Consider the following 8,783-nt stretch of genomic DNA (forward strand, 5'->3'; position numbering starts at 1 on the left):
GCTCGAGTTCGAGCTTGAATCGAGCTCGAGTTCGAGTTTGATTCGAGTTCGAGTTCGAGCTTGAATCGAGTTCGAGTTGAGCTTCGATTTTGACTACTCGCGAGTTTTCGAGTCGAGTTCGAGCTTCGAGATTAGGTTTCGAGTTCGAGTCGAGTATAATGATACTCGAGCTCGACTCGCATCATTTACACCCCTACCTGTGGTACACCTCTCCTTCATATGCCACCCTTATTTCCTCATTAAAATATTTCACAAAAACAATTCCAATTAGAACAGACCACAGCCATAAATGTTCTAATGGAATATCATTAGTTCAAAATCGTTCTTTATCAAAATTCCCATTTTTATACAAGAATACTAAAAATGACAAATTATAAATATTACAGAAGTCAAAGCACAAATCTGGTCAACACAGACTTGGCCTGACTTCATCTCCGGTCAGGCCTTGACCGATTTACTAATTCGGTCAATACAAGACCCTTGTCCGATTTACTAATCCGGACAACTTTCTCTCAAGCTTTGTCCGATTTAACACTTAAGAGAATTCCAACACTTTTGTCCGGATAACAAGTCCAGACAACATATGGTCGTATTCATACTTCTCCGTTCAAAACATAAACTCAATATTTATAAATCGCTTAACATTTGACCGGTTTAAGGCTAAACCGCTTATGCCTTCACCGGTTTAAGTTCACTCCGGACAACACTCATCAAGCGGTTTATTTATAAATCGCTTAAGCCTTAACCGGTTTAGGGCTTAAATCGCCCAACCCTTGTCCGGTTTAAGACTAAACCGCCTGACTCTTGGCCTGTTTAAGTCTAATCCGGGCAACACCTCAATGGTTAACTTTTAAATCAGATGAAAAAGTTATACAATCATATATACAACTATAAACAGTTTAAAAGCAATTTAAACCACTCACCTTAAAATTCTTTTGAAATCAATTTGAATTTACTTTGCCCTAAAAGAATCCGGTCAACCTCCTTTCTCTCTAAATCGCTCAACTTATTTCATAGATGGCAAGAGAATAAAATGAATGTCAAACCCTCCTTTTATACTTTGAATAAAATAAATGTCAAACCCTCCTTTTATACTTTGAATAAAATGAATGTCAAACCCTCCTTTTATACTTTCCCTTTAGGGAAAGTCGGCTACTACAGCCATACACCATATACATGCCTTCATAAATAAACAAATACCCACACTCATGCATACATGCATGCATATCACATATATATATATATATATATCATACATGTGCGTCCACATATACACATAATCTCATTCATGCATCTATATTATGCATATTTTCACATACTAGTATGATCAAAATGTATCAATTTATCATGTTGTCATGTAAACACATAACAAATAATCACATATTATTTACGTCAGGTGATAACCAAGATCTAGTTATCACAATGAGTTTAAATGAAAATGGGTTTGTGTGTAAAGCTTAAAATAAAATTGAGAGGGGTAGTTGTTTTGAGCCAAAAGAATTGATGAAAGTTGTATTAGGATTAAAAGATTAAAAGAATCATGTTCTATCCTCTATAATCCAGGGAAACCACGAAATCTATTAATTCTCAATTCTTTGGAAACTAATATTGAAAGAGGCAAAGCCCAGACCAACTCTTGTCACAACTCCACCAGCTATTCATTTATCTCTTAAAAGATAAGTGTTTCAATAACACTTAGGACACGCAGCTCATAATCTATCATTTTCTCATTTGGAGATACTTGATATTGAAAATGAAGGATATATGTCCCCTCTTCAAGTCTTTTTTATCACAAATTGAGTCTGATAAATTTGTGTAGTTCACATTGTTTATCATTTTGAGCCTAATTCGAAGCATTAGTTGCTTTATCTTTTCTCACTACACAAATTTTACAAAATATTTGTTGTTTTGTTATAACATTCATAGATATGCTTTTTCAAAGCTATTAATGATTGAATGGAAGTCCTATTGAGATGAACATTAAAAAGTCTCATATATGAAGTACATTCAGTGTACTGAATATATTTGTTATATTCATAGGCCAATCTTTATATAAGATTGTTAACTAGTTCATAAGTTGAATTTGGTTATTTTCCTCATCTTCAAATCTGAAAAGATTATATAAGCGAATTTGAAAAGATTTGCTTACCATTTTATGAATTGACGGTATACTTTCAAAGATTCATTCATTTAATTTTTATGTAAGATGTAAATGCTTCTCATTTCATCATAAGGGGGAGTAATCATGTATAATAATGAAAAAAATTTCGTCATTTCTGAAGATTGGGAATTTTATCCAAGTTTCAAGGAGTGAATATGGTTGTGCTAAAGATTGTTTTGCTACAATATTCAAGGGGGAGTGAATGTGAAGATCATAATTTAAAAGAGTTTACTCGTTCTTAAAGGAAGAGATTTCATGTGATAAATTTTTTTATATCTGTTTTTGGGGGAGAATGTTTCATGTTAAAGGGTAGAGTGTTTCACTTTAAGTGGGAGAATGTTCAAGAGGATTTAAAATTTTCTGAAGCTGATCAAATAAAAAGTTATTTGAAGGGGTTTGTTAAATATCATATCTTGAAGATCAAATCTGAAGTTTGTTACTGATTCAATCTTATATCCAAAGAGGGCGATTGTTTGAAGAATGTTTTGAAGGTTTAAAGTTGCTTAAAGCTTCAGTGTTTCAAAAGAGATACAAAATGTTCAAATCTTTCAACCTTGAATCCAAAGGGGGAGAATGTTGGGTTTGAGTTTTTGAGATTAATTGTTGAATTCAATCTTGTATTTCTCCTTTTATTAATTTTTATTGTTTTGTCGTATAAATAGGATGAGTCCTTTGTTATTTTTAGGAGAGGATGCTTAATTGTTCTTAATTGAGATTAGCGTTTGTAATAAGTGTGCTTTGAAGATAATATACAAGAGTTGACCGTTTGACTTTTTCTCTCAAGATTCATCTACTTTCATATTCTTGATTTGCCATATTTGATGTTCTTGATGAAGATGATGGTTGATTAAACATCTGGGAATCACACAAAATAAGTGGGAGGTCTAAGGATTGGATATAGACACAATCTACCTACTCCTAGGACATGCGATTTACCTCTCCCATGATAGTCGTTGGACTAGTTCCATGGGACACTTGATGAGCAATATATATATATATATGTATATATATATATATATATATATATACAGAGAGAGAGAGAGAGGAGTTGGTTATTATACAACCCTTGACATTTGTGCAACCAATACAACCCAATCTCAACCGTCCATTTTATTTGATTAATATGTGATTTCATAGAAGTTTTTGTTGTTTCCTAATATAAAGTATCCATCATAATTAATGAACCATATTCATCTTCCATAAATATTCAAATCACAATAAATGAACTCTCATCATTTCCATAAATATCTCAATATATTGGGTTGCATTGGTTGTACAAATACGATGGGTTGTATTTGAACCAAACTCTATATATATATATATATACATATCATTGCACTATAATACACACGATACATGAAAATCTAATACAAACATATACACAATTTATATATATACATGACCTATTAGACCAAACATTATCCACACAAAAAGAGTGTAACACCCCATACCACACATTGCATGTAACACATACTTCATTTACAAGAAATACATGTTTATACACCATTCAGGTTCCTTAGTACAAGAAACTACTATACAAAATACATGATCCAAAAATTCCAAAATATATTTCTTGTACTAATCAACATTCTTCTATCAAAAACCATATATATCATGGGCAAATCTTCATACAGACATGCATAATGGAAAATATCACATTTTCCCTTTCCCTTTACTGTCAGCACCTCCTGCAATACATATTTAAAATCATAAAATGAGGGTTAGACCGGAAGATCTAGTGAGATCCCTTTTTCTATGTCATTGCAGGGTGAAAATCACCAAAACTTTATTTAAATCAACTTTTCATATATATAACAAATATATGAATAAATAAAACATAATACCAATACATTTCCAATTTCAAAGCCAACCACTCAGCTTTTAAATAACATACCCAAACCCAAATAGGTTTGAACCAACCAGGTTTCAAAAAATACCACTTTTAAACCTTTTCAATTAAAACAAGGTTTATTTAAAGCTTCATGCCAAAAACATGTTATCATCTTCTCAATAACATCCAGACTACGATTTTCAATAAGAACCCTGATCTTAAATCTTTAAATCACAAAGAAATAAAGACTCAAAATCACAGTAATCTTAAAGGATATAATAGTAAGAGTTATATCACACATCACACATACAAATGTCACCCTTATATCCAAAGGTACACCTCTCCTTGATATGCCACCCTTATCCTATGGTACACCTCTCCTTGATATGCCACCCTTATTTCCTCAGCAAAACATTTTACAAAATACTTCCAATTAGAACAGACCGCGGTCATAAATGTCCTAATAGAATATCATCAGTTCAAAATCATCTTTATCAAAATTCTCATTCTTTATCATCATAAAAAAATATTATAATGATGATTTATTTGAACAAATACTTTAGTCAAAGTACTAAACCGGTCAACCTTAACAATTTGATCAATATAGACTTGGCCGGACTTCATCTCCGGTCAAGTCTTGGCCGATATATTAATCCAGACAACACAAGTCCTTTTGTCCGATTTACAAATCCGGACAACACATCCCCTTGTCTGATTTACTAATCCGAATGATGTTAAAACAAGTCCGATCAAACTTTGTCTGGTTTATATACTTGCAATAATTTTTCAACATTAAAGTCCGATCAAAACACAATCGAATTTATACTATACCGGGCAAGCCCTTAACCGATTTATGTCTAAACCGGATAGCTTTTGATCGTATTCCTATTTCTCCGTTCAACACCTTTGTCTGGATTACATAATTCAAAATCTCACTCTTTAATCCGATCGACACTGTGATTGATTTAAAAGTAAATCGGACAACACGTGTCCAACTTAAAATAATCCGGACATCACTTGTCCGATTTAAAGCCAAGTCCGGGTAAGCATTCATAACCCAATTCAGTATACAAATCAAAATACTTTTAAAAAACATTTAACCACTCACCTTATGAAATCCTTTTGAAACTAGCTTCAAAATTTCAATCAACAAATAATCCGGACAAGCTTCCTCAAATCCCTCTCAAGGTTCTCAAAATGGCAAGAAGAAAGAATGGAGGCCTCATCCTCCTTTTATATATTTCTAAAAATAGGATGGCGGCTAAACCGCCCTTCTCATGCATGCATTCTCACCTTTTTTATGCATATATCATGCATGCATCTTTATGCATATTTAAACTCATGCATAATAACACATTTTTGCCATACATATCCACATTATGCATACACACTTATGCATAAAAATTCACATACTCGCATGATCAAATATAACAATTTATCATGCTTTCATGTAATCATATAACAAATAATCACAAAGAGCGATTATGACATACTTTGACCAAATATGACCATTATTGCCTACTACGATCTGTAATGACCAATTTGAGGGCATGGGGATGTAAAAAGGGGGATTCTATTGATTTACGTCTAGCCTATAATAGGAGCATCCGTCGACAAAAGGATTTCCTATTCCTTAGCCGTAAAAATTATTTTGCATGATGAGGGGAAGATAGAGTTGTTGAAACTAGCATATTGGAAGATCAATCGGCCAACATTTCTTTGGTGTCTTTCGAATCTATTTTATAAGACTGAATAAAACCATTAAATCCCATGCATAACAATTATGACCAATTAATGCACATCAAGAGTTCAAGACGGGTTATGATCCACTTAAACTAAATATTATCCATTACGACAACGAAGACCGCTTATGACCTATTTGCAACATATATGACCCTTTAAGGCCCATAAAGATTCATATGGCCCACTTCAAACAAACATGAACCCTTGTCGAAACTCCTAACCTAAGTCTTGAGACTTGATCTCACCATCACACACGTCTCAAACTCTTTAAAACGTATCTGACATGACACTAACTCTACATTTGTTTTAATACAACGACGAAAAAGTATGTTGTTGAAAGTTCTTTTTTGTTGAACAAAAATACAAATTGAAAAAGAGTGAAAGTAGAAGGGGAAATGTTGAAATAATAAGTTTCTTCCCACTTTCATCCCATTTTCTAGGGCTACACATGGGTTGGGTTGGCGGCCTGGTTGAAGGCATTTGAACAACCCAACACAATGTTTGCGCTTTGAACAATATCAATGCAACCCAACCCATCTTAAGAAAAATTACAAACCAACCAACCCAAACCGTGCAGGTTAGGTTGGGTTGGTTTGGTTTGATCCGGTTGAAATTTTGGTACATCATTTTACAATCTAAGTGTTTGTGTTTAAATGAAGTAAAATTAAAATGATGACATATAAAAAAGGCTAAGAAACTCAAAAAGAAAGTTGAAGATTTATGCAAATAAGAAAGTAGAATTACGTTAAAAAATATAATATAATTTTGAATATAGCTAACTATGGATTGGTAATTTATACATATGTTAATCAAGGACTTAAGAATCATATTAAATTCATAGTGTAAAAAGGCATCGGGTTCACGGGGTTGGCTTGGGTTCAAATGGATCTACCCCAATTCCAACCTAGTAGATACGGTTTGACCTAATTTCGTATCAACTATGTGTCGGTTACCTCAGGTTGAGTTTTTTGGGTTTTATCGGGTTGGGTTAGCTGAGTTGGTCGGATTCATCAGTATCTTGAGCACCGCTACCATTTTCTAAAAACAAATAAGAGCATCAATCAATAGGAAGAAGAAGATTAATAAAGCAAATCAGACGGCAATCAACTCTTGTAGAATTGCCATGCAAGCTATACATATATACGAGAGAGAATAGAAATAAAGGACACGAATCTCATATACTGGCCGGCTTCACAAATTCTCCATTTCTAGGTATTACTCCATTGCATGTTTGCTGTTAAATTGTTCTAAGCATTGTTTTGGGGTTTTGAAGTTGTTATTGATTTGTGGAACTCATTCAAGTCTTCTATATCGAGTGTGTAAATGTTATTTGTGATTTTTGTGTTACAGGTTCGGCTTACTTGGTATGTTGATCAATAGATGTGTCTATTTGCATGTAACTAATTTTTATTTAATTTTCAATTTTACAAAATCAGTTCAATCCATTCATATACATTTTTCATGATTCCCCAAATCCTTTAAAAAAGAAATGTTTTCAATTTTTCTTGGTTTTGGATTATTGTTTTCCATCCAATTGAGTGTTGTATCTGACTGTTTGAATGTGATTAAATGTTCCTAGTTCTTGGGTTTGAATCTCCTAAATTGAATGTTTGTCCATTGTTATTTGAATTCTAATTTCACAAAATCAGTTAAATTCATTCTTGATGATTCCTTAAATCCCTTAAAAAAGAAAGGTTTTGAATTTTGTATCATGGTTTTGGATTATTGTTTCCAGTCAATCGAGTTTTGTATCAGATTTAATTTGCATAGTATCATTCATTCCCATTTTCTTTTAGATTGTACATATGATTCCTAATGATGAAGAAACTGCTAGATTAAAAGTTAATGGTGGTTTAAGAAACCAATTAATTTTTACATAAATAGCAGAGTTATTCTCTAAACACAAGTGTGTAAGAGTTTTTGTGTGGAGGATAGAATCACATACTCAACTGTTGTTTCAGTTTTCATATGTGAAGATAGCTAGCAGTGGATCTTATATTGGTTTCTTGCACTTAATTGATCCTCTTTTTGGTTTCTTTGATTTCATTTTGTACATGTTGGTGCACTTCTATAAATTACCAACACTCTTGCATTTTGGCGTTTATGTTTACTTCCATCTCAAATCGTTTTGATTGAATTTGGTATCTTGGATTTTGGATTATTGTTTCCAGTCAATTGAGTTTTGTATCAAATTTGTTATGCATATCACCATCCCTCCATTCCCTCCTACAATAAGCTTTGGTAAATAGAATTTTCTTTTGACTTTTAGCGTCAAACGAAATATTCTTAATTAGGAAGGTTATAATGCATTGTTCGGGTAGTAAATGCACGACACATGTTATATTAAAGATACTATCAAACTTAGTATTTGATGATGTGGCATGATAGCGAGTCTTATTTTGTATTTCGTTTTACTTTTTCTTTTTTTCATCATATCTTTTCATCATACACGGTAAATTCAAGGAGATATTTTGCTATCGCATTACTAACTACATCAAACTATAGGAAAAGAATATATGCAAAAAGGTCATGAAAGGATGTTCACCTCCACATCTGCTAGGCTAAAGTCATGGGGACAACTATAGAAAAAATCATGAAGTAAAAGAAAAACTAAAAGTTGCAATTTAAACCTTTTCATGATATAGTAATTGATTTTATATTCATATGATACGTTCAAATCATTTTCATGATATTGTTGCAAGAGAGGAATAATTGATCGGTACAATAGGCTATTGAACCATTCAATCACAATTGCAAGTTGAGATGGTACTCAAATCTTATATTTTCTCCTTTTCTACTTGGAGTTCTATACATATGTGTAAAACCCCAAATCCACACATTGCATATAACACATATTTCATATATATAATACATGTTTTCCCCACATAGGTYCTCGATACAAGAGTCTATAATATAAAATACACAGCTCAAAAATTCCAAAAGTACAAGCTCTTTCATCCTATCATCTATGCTTCCAAAAACAGCTAAGCATATAGGGAAGTAATTCACACAATACTCTTTCCCTTATCATTACCTGCACACATAATT

The sequence above is a fragment of the Cynara cardunculus genome (genome assembly GCF_001531365.2).
Source record: "Cynara cardunculus var. scolymus isolate 2C chromosome LG 10, CcrdV1, whole genome shotgun sequence".
Classification (NCBI taxonomy): Eukaryota; Viridiplantae; Streptophyta; class Magnoliopsida; order Asterales; family Asteraceae; genus Cynara; species Cynara cardunculus.